The sequence below is a fragment of the Callorhinchus milii genome, unplaced genomic scaffold (genome assembly GCF_018977255.1).
Source record: "Callorhinchus milii isolate IMCB2004 unplaced genomic scaffold, IMCB_Cmil_1.0 Scaffold3, whole genome shotgun sequence".
Classification (NCBI taxonomy): Eukaryota; Metazoa; Chordata; class Chondrichthyes; order Chimaeriformes; family Callorhinchidae; genus Callorhinchus; species Callorhinchus milii.
The window spans coordinates 43,641,816-43,656,009 of NW_024704744.1; the positions used below are offsets into that span (position 1 = coordinate 43,641,816).

The window sequence follows — 14,194 nt, forward strand, 5'->3', positions numbered from 1 at the left end:
GGATTAAGGTTTAGAATTTAAATATATTGCTTCACAATAACTGATAGTTAATAGCAGATGGTCACAAATCAAAGTAGAATCTGCACCAGTTGAAGCAGAAATTGAGTACACTGCTCCATAATGTAATAATAGCACTTAATGTAGATCTCCCTTAATCAAAGCATGTGCTCAGGCACTATTTCCCTTCCTGACTCCACCACCAAAGACTAATGGCAGAAGTCACAATGAAGCCTCAGATGTGATGTTCAGGAAGAGGAATCTCCAGTTACTGTTTCCAGTTCAAATAGCAACTGACAGAGTGCATCATGCCGATCCATAGGAATTCTGCACCAACAAAATTTACTTCTGGAGCAGAGTTCCTTGGATTGGCATGATACACAGTTACCATGATCCACCATGATGTACCAACACAAGCTGATATTTGTTACTTAGAACTGCTATTTGTGCTTCTGAATATCTTGTTTCTGTTCCTGAAAATCACCCCCTGGATGTGCTAAACGTTACATTTTCCAATCCTGTATTGAAAATGATCATTTATGGTCTATAGCTGCTACCTGGTTTAAATCTTTAGTGCCTCAGTAGTATTGTGCAATGCAATATTTTTTCCAAACAAAGACAGAGATATTCCATTGTGTACAATAAAAATAATAAATAGTCCTTGCATTTGATACAGCACCTTTCCTGTCAGGAGGAAATCTCAAAGTGCTTTACTGGATATACTATAAAGTGAAGTGACTGTATATTTTTTGTTAGCGAAAGCAGCCGCTAATATGGGCACTCTCAGAGGTGAGAGTCTTACCACCTGAGCCAGGCTGGCACCTAATAAGGGAAATAAATTAATTATTTGTGGTTCAGTATGTCTATGGTTCTCTAACAGTCAAGAATGAATGCATTTTTCTTTAGTTTGGCACAGAAAAACATAGACCAGACTCCTATGATTGAACATCCACAGCTTTATTAACGGCTGGTGGAAGTGATTTGGTGAAGCTCAGACTTCGGTTTGAGCTCCCTTATAGTTTTACAATGATCCAATATAATGAAAGATTTTGATGCCAAAAAGGGTCAAATTGTCTATTACTCTAATTTTTCTTTCCTCCAGCTAAGAAAATGCTTTTACATTGCATTCTTTCTGCTGTACAGTCCTCTCTTGACATCTTTGCTGAGGTTAGGAGCACAACATGTGAGCAGTCGCGAGTACAACCCTTGTTGTTTCATTTTGTGCCACAGTATGTTGGGCACACCACAAACTAAGCCGCTGAGCTATCTATCCAACCAATCTCTCCCAATTTACTGCTCAGCTCAAAATGCTGTTATTTCTAGAACACTGGTATTCGACTGGAACAGTTTACGTTCAGGGCTGATACTTTTGGGCGGACATTTTGAAAACAAGTTCCTCAGATTATCCAGTTCATAGATCATTGCTCACAAGTAAGCCATTTTTGTAACGTTTTTGTTACGAGGCATTTTCATGCAAGTGCTCGATGTCTCCTTTACCATTTGTCTTCAGCTGAAAACGCACACAGCCGTGGGGTATGATTTTCCTATCTGACCTTCACTTCCCTCCTACTGGTAGGCCTTCATCCAGACTGGGCTGAGTGGTATTTGAATGTACATCTGTCCCCATTCTATGTGAACTACCGCAATACCTAGCTTGGCTCTTGCCAAACTGTGCCAAATAATAGGCAGAATTAGGTAATGTTAGTGAGTCCCTCCAAGAAGGGCATTCTATTCTAGACACGGGGAAAAATTACCATGTGTAGGTGGCATACATATGTGGATCTGTTTGGTTTGGATGCTCTTATGCATGATGATGAGTTTCCGCATGTGTCAAACACCCAGCTAACTCCCGCAAAAAAAATTGAGGAACATTTTGTCACATTTGGGTTTAAAATATTATCTTTAGGAAGTTGCTTCTTAATATTTTTATTTGATGTATTTAGCATACATTGAATCCATTTCATCGCTGTTTCATTGAGTCTAGCTGGAAACCTCTAAGTGGATAGAAGAACTCAAAGCACACATGACATGCATTGTTCATTCATCCCTTTCATGGATAAATGTATTTTGGCTAAGCATTGCTTTTTCTGAGAGGCATTATTAGCTTTAGTTACTAGCAATACTGGGATAATTTGGGTATTGTGTGTGCTTCAGAGACTCGGCACTACACTAAAATACAAGGCCGCAAGTTTAAAAGACATGCTCGCGGCACTAACACATTGTACAATGGATAGAAGGAGCATATATTAATTTGCATTTAGCCCTACATATTATTTTTAACTTTACCTTTACTTCAAGTCTAACTTTCAAACACTTTCTGTGCCTCTCAAATCCCACATCAAAATCATTGAAGGGAGCTTCTCCCGGCTTCCTGGCCAACAATCCACCCAAATAAATTTGGTCACTCACTCACTGTTGTGGGACACTGCTGAGCGCAAACTGGCTGCCGTATTTTGCCCACAAAATATACAGTCAATCCACTTTACAGTATATCCTGTGAAGAACCTTGAAACGTCTCGAAGATGTGATAAAGCGCTATATCAAATTCAAGGATTATTGTTATTATTATTGTCCTCTGAAAGGCTGAAAAATGGTTTTCAAAGTCAGGTTCCTCAGCAAATCAAAGTCTAGATGTCCAGTGATTGACAACAACCATGCCATTTATGCAGTGTCTTTCACTTTCAAAATAAACATTTCAAAATGCTTTACAAAATAATACAAAAATAACTTGTGAATCAAAGGTGAAACTTGTGACCTGTGGTCTGTTAATTAACACTGGTATTTATCACTTTGAAAAATACAGTCAGTAAACAACTAAAAATACAAACTAGTCTGGAGGAGTGAATCCTCTTTTGACTTCATCACAACGGTTGGGTCTGAAACCGGTCTATGGATAATGGCACTCGATGACCAGTTACCAGATAGCATCTTAACTCTCATTTGTTTTGTGGAGTTTAGGTAGTACCCTGCTAACTGACCAGCTAATCCAGCCTAATAGATAGGCATGTAGAATCATAGACATTTACCACAAGGTAGGAGATTGTTTGATTCATGGTGCCTGTGCTGGCTCTCTAAAGGTGATATCCATTTAGCCCTATTCACCTGCCAATGATCCAGTTTTATGGTTGTGACGTTGGGCCCTGCAACCTAATGAATCAACTATGACTACCAATTAGTGTCTAGGTCACTCACTAGAAGTCAAAAAAGGAACTCACACAGAGTTACGAAGAGGCGTACTACATAGACAATCTTGGAGTCCTTCCCATTTGTGTATTCCCAGTTTACGTTGGGGTTGTTAAAGTCCCCCATCATTGCTATCTTCTTTTTCTCTGTAATATAACCATAAAGTGACACATCCTTTTTCCTACTTTGGCCTAGCAGTTTGTAACAATCCTCAAATGTTAGTCGTGGTCTTTTGTCTTTGAGCACATCTAACAAGAGAATTTCATGCCATGATCGACCCTGGTTTGCTGGCTCAACTGCATTTGTTTTGTGCCAGTGGTTTAGTTACGTATAAACCATCATTGCCATAAATGTTTCATATATTTAAAAACTTTTAAACTTTTAACAAAAATCTCCAGGTATATACAAATTTAATTTCCTCCCCTACACACAACTTTCCTATCCAGTTAGTAAAGTTAATTTACCAGCAAATGGGGATTCAGCGAGCCCAAAATGAAGTCACACTACTCACAGCACACAGAGGAGATGCTTTCACTAAGCTGCTACATAAATGCACTAGGCTCACTGTTCTATAGAAAGCTCTCAGGCTGTATGATGGAGCAATGCAGCAACTTTCAGTGGGTCGAAAGTCAATGTTATTAAAGAGCTGATCGTACAAGCATCTCTTTAATAACATTAAAAAGGAAATATCTGATTTTGGTGCTCTGTGCAAGCACCAAGCAGCCTGTGGACCGACTTTACATCTGCATTGCACAAAAGCTGGGTGCTTGATTTTCTTTGGCTTCAATTTGATTTGGAGCAGCAAGGGTACATCAGAGGCTTCCCACTCCGCAAAGTAAAACTGCCAGGAGCAAAGGGGCTTAATTCCTGGCAGTATGAAGGCAGAATAAATAGAAGTGGGCTGCATTTTCTCACTGCCAGTATAAAGTTACTAAATTATCATTGTGCTCTGAGATACGCAGCAATTAACACAAAGAAACATGATGACTAGTATCTTAAGGGTTAATAATGACATAAAAGTAACTTCATCTAACAAGAATGAAATAACCTACAATGGTTGGGTCAATAAAATGATCTTTCTGCATTTTTTCCCTGTAGCTCCATCTATTTCTATATCCATTTATCCATTTATGTAACAAGAGATGGATGGATATAAAGCTGAGTCTTTACAAATAAACTGGTTTGCCCGGATCAGTACTCTAGTAGACTGCTTATTCAAAAAATGGCTAATCTGTAATATTAATACTGCAGCCCATTTAGTCACTCACATTGCAACTAAATCTGAATTCAAACAGTTTCTTATACAAAATATGAGAAACTGGTAATTCAGACAGGCAAAGTTCCCTTTAACACACTGACTACAGACAGCTGAACACAAGTGCTCTGGGACACTATCCTCCATGAGAGGCACTATATAAATGCAAGTTATTGTTGTTGTAGCTTGATATGCAAAAAATCTATGAAGAATTTAGGCACAATTTAGGCTAGATTCAACTTGAATCTAGCCTAAATTGTGCCTAAATTCTTCATAGATTTAGTGCATACCAACCTACAACAACAATAACTTGCATCTATATAGTGCCTCTCATCAAGTTTGATTCAAGTGGATCAAAAGTTCTGCATGATGAAATTCAATGGAAAATTCCTACTTGGGAATTCCTTGCTTGGATTTTAGATTGCTTAGATTATTTACATTGTTTAGATTATTGTAGATTGAGTAAATTGGGCTGAAATTGATGATGTTTCAATAATGTACTAATTGTCGCATCAAGCATATTTTTGAAATGTCGCTAAATTTGCCCCAACATTTGGCTCAACCTCTGTAAAATTCTAAATACAGCCCGTTGACATTATCAAGTGCTTCTGTAAAGTGTGAGCCTGCTTATAGTACGGATATACCATATAGCAGAAGTGGGGTACACTTGCCTCTTCCGGCGCTGCTTAGCCAGTTTCCTGCTGGAAAGGCTCGCAGGAGCGGGAGCTGATTTCCTCCACCCTGTGAGACGAGCAGTGATCTGATGCCCTAGAAGCGCAGACTGGCAGGCATTTTAATAATGTGGGGTTTGATTTTGCAGATCCAAACTATCATGTTATAACAAGGTCTGACTGCATATGAAAATGTCAGCTCAGTCATAGTGCAGTTCTAGCGGAGCACTGCATTATTTCCGATGAGATGCTAAACTGGTGATCCATCTGGCTGTTCAGGTAGATGCTAAATATCTCATGGGATTATCCAAAGGGGGAAGGCAGTTTCTCCTGGGCTCCTGGCCAACAATCCTTCAGATAAATTGACCATTCATTTCATGGCTATTTGCGGGACATTACTGTGTGCAAATTGACCACTGAATTTGCCTAAAAAAATACACAGTCACTTCACTTATCAGCAATTATATGTGAAGCATTTTGGAACATTTCAATGCAATAGGCACTGTATCAAACATGAATGCATAATACAAGGATCACAAAAATAACTTTCCACTTAGGTCTAAAGATGTCAAATTGATTTCATCCAATTACAGTTCTACAAACATGCCATGCAAAATTAAGACTGAAAGTTTAAACAACTTGGCGACTGTACAGGACGGTAAATTCCAGTGTTCTGATTTTCAATTGCATCTGTAGCTTGAATGCTTGCTCCCTATAGAGGCGAGAGTGCTGAGCAGGAAAAGGAATTTGCTGATATCGGCATGTCACTCCAAGAATTCTCTTGACAGAGTTCCCACACCCACTTTAATCATTTCCTTGCTGTAACACTCTCCATCTGCGACCATTCTTATGGTTGTTTATAGAAATGTTGAATTTGAATTTGTTAGTCACACAATGAGCAAACTCTCAAGCCATGAATTCGAGGCAATGCAGCAGCCTTTAACAGTACAGGTCAGCAAAATGAGAGAGCACAGAATTCTCAATTACCTGGAGTTCTGAGGCTCTGTAACATCTGAGTCCGGCTGTGTTTTCTTTACCTACAAGAAGAAGGGAGTTTATTAAACTCACCGAATAACTTAAGACAGCTAATCTAAACAAGCCATCATCATTGACACATAGAATATGGGTGATCATGTTATTCACCATGATCTCTGCAAGACACTTTCTAAAGCTTACAGCAGCAGTACATAATACTAAACAGTATGAATCATTATTGCACATGAACAGCTGCCAAGCACGCTTCCCCAGACTCATTAGAATGTGAAATGCATTTTTACATTGGTCAGGGAGCGCTCTGCCTAGAAACAAAGGAGCCAAAGAACCAAGTTCCAGCATCTAGAGTGGAAAATGATACTGTCTGCAGCTCACTGGAGCATCAAGTTCTGCCATGCCTTCTGATCTGCACTTGTCTGCCTCTTTTTTGGAACAGTTCTGACATTTAAATCTGGTAAAGCTGGTATTTCTCAGTGAACTCATTTTTGCCTTTCTCTGTAAAAAATCAAAGATGCAGAATTTTGCTTCTGCTCGTCAGTCTACAAACCAGTTCAGACCTTAAAATGAAAGTTTTAAAATGAAAGTTTTACTTCCTGTCTTATGATCTTGCTACATCTAATTCCTCTCCCCTAACTTGTAACTTTGTAACTTGTTTGGTATATGCACCTTTCATGAAAGTGTTCGCAGACTTTTCTTTAACAAGGTGCTTCTCATACAAATAAAATAGAGATGCAGATACCTCCCACCCTTATTAAAAAAGAGGAATGAATGTGTCTGTTTTTGTATCCAATATTTTCACTTCGCCCCTCCTCTGCTGAATGCAGTTAATGGCTCATGTAGAGATACGGTTCCTTAGACACCAACAAGCCTTCAGTATTTCACCTAAGTAGCCATTTTTCATGCAAGAGACTGGCCAGCAAGTGTCAGCACCCTACTTGACTGCAGACAGCATCACAGCTGAGCCTGATTCTGTTTTTCCCTGACATATCTATTCGCCAGTATAGGATGCTGGATAATGATCAGCCTGGAAGAATTGCCCCTCATTAACCCCAGAACACTGGGATCTAAATTGCGGGAATCCTAAAAGAATTCAGAACTAATGAATCCCAGATATGTTGTGAACGACCCTTTGCAGCTCTGCTGGGTATTGACTTCACAGGGGTTGGAACTGAGATTGACGTCTGAGTGGAGTTCCAGAGGGTCAGTGTGACATATCTATGATCTACAGATTACAATCCTTTCACGATTCCTGCAATTTAGACCCTATTGAGACGACCTTTGGAATTTTTATTCACATATTAAAGAAACTCGGAGCAATGGCTAATTCCATTCCAGAAAGATTCTCTCAAAGACCAGTAAAGATATACAGTAAACTGGTGAAAAAGTTAACAGTGCAGAGCGATTTGTTGAATATACAAATGGAAAAATACAAATGCCAAATTAAATGACCGAACAATTCTGTGTGGTTAATTAATCGATTAACAACAGTTTCTGTACATTTCATGTATCATATAACAGAATTGGAAAAGCAGGTCAAATTAAAAATTGATTCGCTAATCTATAATGTAAGTGGACTGACATAAATTAGTTAGAAAAGTAAATGTCTGTAGGTGTAACTTTTCTGGTACGATTTATAAATAAATGAACTCGAGAATTATCCAGAACTCTTTAACTGAACAGAGAAAAGTAGTAAACGGTCCATTGATGGTAAATAAATATGAGTTGTAATTTCTGAAGTGTATTCTTTTAGTGCAAACAGCACAGGTATTCAGAATAAAATATCTTTTGACATGCTATAAAAACAAATATCCATCAGTTAGATGTATTTTTCTAAGCTTCACCTTGCCAAGATTCTGTACTGTTTAGGCTTATAGTACTGTACTTCGTAATGCCTGGCAAACATTTTAGTCTCATGTGTATAATACCGTCTATGAGGGAACTACTGTAAACACACAACACTATACATACAAAAGTGCTATGATCACTTGACTAAATTATAACTGAAGTGTCAAAGTCTACAAGAAACTTCATTAATCCAGAAATACATCGTTGTAAAGCAATAAATAAAATACTTGGGAAAACATATCGTGATATTGAAGTATAAAATGTATTTTCTGTACAATGAAAGGTTATCATTTTCATCATGAGCAGGGTTCGACTGGAACACAATTCAACAGAGCAATCCATTAATCCAAGCAAAAGTAACACGTACCGTAACTTTACACTTCACGGACTAATTGGGATAATTTTGCAACAAAATAAAAAGTAAAACAAGGGTGCGATAGTTTATTCACACAACCTTTTAAATCTAGAACTGTTTCTGAATGGAGACAGTGGGCTTGAATTTCTTCCTAATGTCTTTGCTTTCTTGTTCTACTGTTCTACTGACCCTCCCCATCCCAGCTCAATTGTTCCACTTCTGATGAAGGGTCTCATCCCACCCTTTCTCTTTCAGATGGAGATTGACTATCTGCTCGACATTTCCAGCACTTTGTGTTTTTTATTTTTTTCATACGGAAACTGTGTTTGGTTTTGAGTGAGCCAGAATTTACAGCATTCAGACTGTTGACTTGGGGAGTCCCGGGTTCAGTTCCCAACTGAATACTAGCTGTACTCAGGCTTCCCCCAGAGCATACATTTCACCAGTCTCGGTCAGGATGTGTGTGGGAGGAAAGGAAAACTGTTGGGAGGGGGAGAGGGAGGTGATTTCCTGCTGGTTAGACCAAGGTGAAAAAGTGAAAGGCTCTGTGGCAAGGTCCACAGGCAACCCTGTCAGATGGCTGAGGAAGTTCATACATTTCCCTGAATTTGGTGTTGCAGTATTTCGCTTTCTAAAGGTACTGAATTGGTTTCAGATTCTGACAACTGTTCAGATCATTAAGAGCTACAGAGAAAGAGAGAAGCCTTGGAGTACTGGCTGTGCAAGCAATTAAGAGAGTCCCTGAGGTCCAGCAAATTGGGGTTAGAGCCACAAGTTTGGTCTCGTAAATTGCAACTTCAATTGGAAATCCCTGATAAACCAATGAGATGACATAAATATCCAATGAACACAGCTCCAAAACTATTGTGGGATATTTGGGGATTGTCGTAAAACAAGAATGTAGTTTACCTATTGGGAAGATTTGAGATTAAAAGACAAATTAATTTTAAATAATTGTGCCTGAATTTCATCATTAGGACTTCTCAAAATGTTACACAGGATTTTGCTGTAAAGTATGGTGACTATGTGTTTTGTAGGTGGATGCGGCAGCCAATTTGCACCCAGCAGCAGCCCACAAATAGCCATGAAGTGAAAAACAATTTTTTGGGGGATTTTTGGCCAGGACACTGGGAGAAACTCCCATTGCTTTTTGAATAGTGCTGTGGGATCTTTAATGTTCACCTGAAGAGGTAGACCAGGACTCGGTTTAACATCTCATCTGAAGAATGGCACCTCCTACAATGAAATACCCTCCAGCACTACACTGGAGCCAAGACTATGCAAGTTCAAAGCCCAGTTTGGGGATTTGCTAATCTAGATTGGATAAACATGTATACAACAACAACAAAATTACATTTGTATAGCTCCTTCCGTGTCGGGAGGATGTCCCAAGGCACTGGACATTTATTACCCAGCAGTATAGAATTATTGCTGGGTAATAAATAATAATAATCCTTGCAGTTGATATAGAACTTTATTATGTCTTCAAGATGTCTCAAAACGCATCAAAGAATATACTGTAAAGTGAATTGACTGTATATTTGGGGCAAAATGCGGCAGCCAATTTTGCACAGTAGTGCGCAACAGTCGTGGTTTGAGTGACCAAATTATTATTATTATTAATTTTTTAGGAGACTAGTACCCCTGGAAAAGTGATCCGCCAATCGACTAACAACCTGGTTCCTACATACTGCTAGGTAACCAGAGGAGTATGCATTAAGGGAACTTGCCCAATGGTTCACCCTGACTGGGAATGAACCCAGTCCCCTCACTTGTGAGGCAAGTGCTCTAAACACTAAGATACAGGACTCATAGTCAGTATCCCCGATAATGCTCAATAATGATGCGCAAGACTCCATTGCATCCGGTAATAACATGTTTGGGTGTCATATACAGTTTGGCTCAATTGGTAAGACTTTCACATCTGGGTCAGAAGATTGTGAATTCAATCCCCACGTAAGAACTTGAGCACTTAATAATAATAATAATCCTTGCAGTTGATATAGCGCTTTTCATGTTTTCTAGATGTCTCAAAGCGCTTCACAGAATAGACTGTAAAGTGAATTGACTGTATATTTGTGGGCGAAATGCGGCAGCCAATTACGCACAGCAGTGTCCCACAAACAGTTGTGGTTTGAAGTGACCAATTTATTATTGTTTTATTTTCTTGGGGGATTATTATCAGGCAGGTGGAGTAAGGGAACTTGCCCAAGGTTTCACCCTGCTGGGAATCAAACCCAGGTCTCTTGCTTGCAAAGAGTTTAGACTTAGTCTGAACTGATGCTCCAATGAAGTAATGGGCGAAGTACTGCATTGTCAGAAGTGCCATCTTTCAGAGCAGACGTTTAATAGAGCTCTGTTTGTTCAGGTGCATATTATATATCCCATGACCCTAAAGAGTAGAAAGTTTGTCCTGGCCAACAATTCACCAGAATAATTTACTATAATTAATTTACTGTAGGTCACGGGGTCATTGGTGCAAATTGTTGCTGTACTTGCCTACAAAGATAGTCACTACATTTGACAATAATTAATCTGAAGCACTTTGAGATGTTTGAATATGATAAAGCACTATAAAATATAAGTTCTTTCTTTCATACACTGTTAAGTGGAAACTGGATTGCACAGGAAATTCAGACTGCTCTGGTTTCCAACAAGCAATATAAATGAGCTGTTAAACTTCCAGGGGTGGAAGGGAATTCCTAAATCCCCACATTGCTTTACTGTCCTACTGTACTGTGAAACCATTACTTGTTTTCCTTTTCCTGTTTATTACAGTATAATGTATCCCCTCAATTCAAATTCAATGTCATATTATGTACTACCTCAAGATGGCTCCCCTAATGGGTGAAGGCATCGCCAAATGTAGCAGTGCAGGCCATGTCAGTGATTTGATCCCTAGTCTGCAGTGCTTTGGCTGATTTCTGAGGGACAACAAAAAAGCCAGAAAAAATTCACAAATGGGCTCCTTGCTCCTGATCGCTCACTGGTGACTCCCCTCCCCACAACCCCCACCCCCCTGGCCTCTGCTGGAAATAGTGTTGGTGGGCATTAGGTGAGGAACGGACATTTAGACAATGAACTGGAGAACTAGTGCACCTCTAACAAGAGGGCAAGGAAAAAAATTAGGAAATTAAAACAAAAATGCACTACATTAAAACATTGAATAAAAGAATGCATCACTTTGTTCTGATACAGAAACTTCATTAAACCAAGATTTGTCACTAATAATAATAATCCTTGCCTTTGAGATAACGCCTGATCACTTCTTTGAGATGTGTCAAAGCGCATCACAGAATATACTGTAAAGTGAATTGACTGTGTATTTTGTGAGTGAAACACGGCAGCCAATTGCGTACAGTAGTGTCCCAAAAATAGTTGAGGATTGAAGTGACCAAATTATTATTTAAATTTTTTTTGAAGGGATTATTCAGGACAACATTGCCTTTGCATTTTTTTTTCATCTTTGTTTTCATATCTGTCTGCCTCACAACTTTAAAAGAAGCAAAACTGTAAAAGAAGCAAAACTTTGCTCTTTGCATTGAAGTAAAGGTCTCTAAACAGAAGCTTTTGTTACAATCATATGTAAACTATTAATATATTAGATGAATTATTGATAGCATGACTGTAGAAATGCATCTAGAAAAAATAATGACAAACAAGTGAAAACCTTGGGTATTTAGGTTAGACTCTCTCTAAGGAATTGGGTCCTAGCAGCAGACGCGATTAAATTACAAACAGAAAGGTCATTGCTCAGTAATGTGCCACAGAGCAACATTTCAATGGCCATTTTACTCAGGAAAAAAATGAGCACAACCTTTTAAATACTGAACCGTAGAGGCTAAGATATAATAAAAAGAGCCAATATTAATTTTCCTAATAATATATGTTTTGTAATTTGATGCGATTTGGGTAACAGACAACATGTCTGTTGAACAACATGTTCCAAGGCAAAATTAGTCAGGGCATGGTTCTCAATAATGTAACAGAACATCTTTTAATAATTGAAGTACAGAATAAACCATTGTGCACACCTTACATATAAAATTATTTTCTAAATTAGCTGCAACGATATTTGATTTAATTGCCTCTCTTGATACAGTACGTGTATTTGTAATCAGGTTAGTCTATTTTGTCAAGCAAGGATATCGAAATAATAATAATAATCCTTGCATTTGATATAGCGCTTTTCACGTCGGGAGGACGTCCCAAAGCGCTTCACAGAACACACTGTAAAGTGAATAGACTGTATATTTGTGGGCGAACGCGGCAGCCAATTGCGCACAGCAATGTCCCACAAACAGTCGTAGATTGAAAATGACCAATTTTTTAATTATTGTTTTTGGTTTTTGGAGGGATTATTATTAGGCGTGTGGAGTAAGGAAACTTGCCCAAGGTTTCGCCCTGCCTGGAATTGAACTCAGGTCTCTCACTTGCAAAGCGAGTGCTCTAACCACTGAGCTACAGGACTCCACCGTAGAAATGTAATTTCAATGCATTTCATCTGCTCGTATATCTCTTATCATCCTGATACCCATCTTCATAAGGTACCAAATCATCTGAGACAAACCATGTTTTTGGGCAGTTTTCTTCCTTCCATATTGATTCATAGATAATTGATTTTCTTTTTAAATTTCCTCTTTTTATCTTAATTTTTATGTAATTCATTCAAAGCGCTAAGAGGGACTAAGCCATACAGACAGGAAGTTTGCAGTACCAAATCCATGTTGTTACAATAGCCCGTGAATTGAGACAAAATTACCATATTACTTGTCCTTGTGATAATCATCACCAGTAAAAATGACCAGGTCACGTTCTCCCCAAATTGCTCAGTAATGTGCCACGGAACCACACTTCAATGGCATTTTACTCAGAAAAAAAAATGAGCATAATCTTTCAAATACTGAACTGCGCAATTCTCCCCCCACAAATAAAATTACTCACTCACTCCATGGCTGTTTGTGGGACATTACTGTGTGCAAACTGGCTGCCACATTTCACCCACAAAATACACAGTCAATTCACTTTACAGTATATCCTGTGAAACGCTTTGAGATGTCTCGGCAACATGTCTCGACCCATTATAAACACTTAGTCACCCATGTGGAACATCTCTGGTACAGATTGAAATGATGCATCTGCTAATGACTACAGTGATGTTTTCTTTTTTTCTTGAAACTGAACATTGAATGGACATCTGTAAAGATAATCCACACAGATCAGTCATGGCTGTTCCAAGGTACAACTAGAGGCACACAGTCTAAATAAATCTGTGGCAGTTCACATTTCAATTATGCAAGGATGGTGATTTCAACTTTGTTTCACATTTGCCACCACTCTACCACCACCATCAATAGCTAGGTATTGCAAGCGAGGATCTCCAATAGGTAATATATTTACCAACCATGACTGGCAAGATCATCTTCAAATTAGCAAATGATACCAGGGCTTAAATGGTTACATTATGAGGGCAAAACTTGGTGTGTATTCTCTTGAGCTTAGAAGGTTGAGAGGTGATCTGATTGAGGTTTTTAAAATAATAAAGAGATATGATAGGGCAGCTACAGAGAAACTATTTATTCTGGTGGGGGAATCCAGAACCAGGGGCATAATCTTAAAATTAAAGCTAGGCCATTTAGGAGTGAAATCAGAAAGCATTTTTTCCGCACAAAGGGTAGTGGAAATCTGGAACTCTCTCCTCCAAAAGGCTGTTGATCCTGGATCCATTCAAATTTTCAAGACTGAGATGGATAGATTTTTGTTAGGTAAGAGTATCAAGGGACATGGGTCAAAGTCAGGTAACTGGAGTTGAGTACAGATCAGCCATGATTTAACAGAATGTTGGAACAGGCTCAAGGAGCTGAATTGCCTACTCCTGGTCCTATGTTCTACTTT

At 38.7% G+C, this 14,194-nt stretch overlaps 1 protein-coding gene across 12 annotated transcripts in view; it reads right to left on the bottom strand.

Annotated features, from left to right (window-relative positions):
* Positions 1–14,194, bottom strand: part of eya4 (EYA transcriptional coactivator and phosphatase 4) — a 209,906-nt gene that overhangs the window by 88,725 nt on the left and 106,987 nt on the right. For all 12 annotated transcript variants that reach the window (XM_007903513.2, XM_042332967.1, XM_042332970.1 and 9 more), the window contains one exon: positions 6,094–6,143. The gene's annotated coding sequence lies outside the window, so the exon portion shown is untranslated. The remainder of the gene's footprint in view (positions 1–6,093; positions 6,144–14,194) is intronic.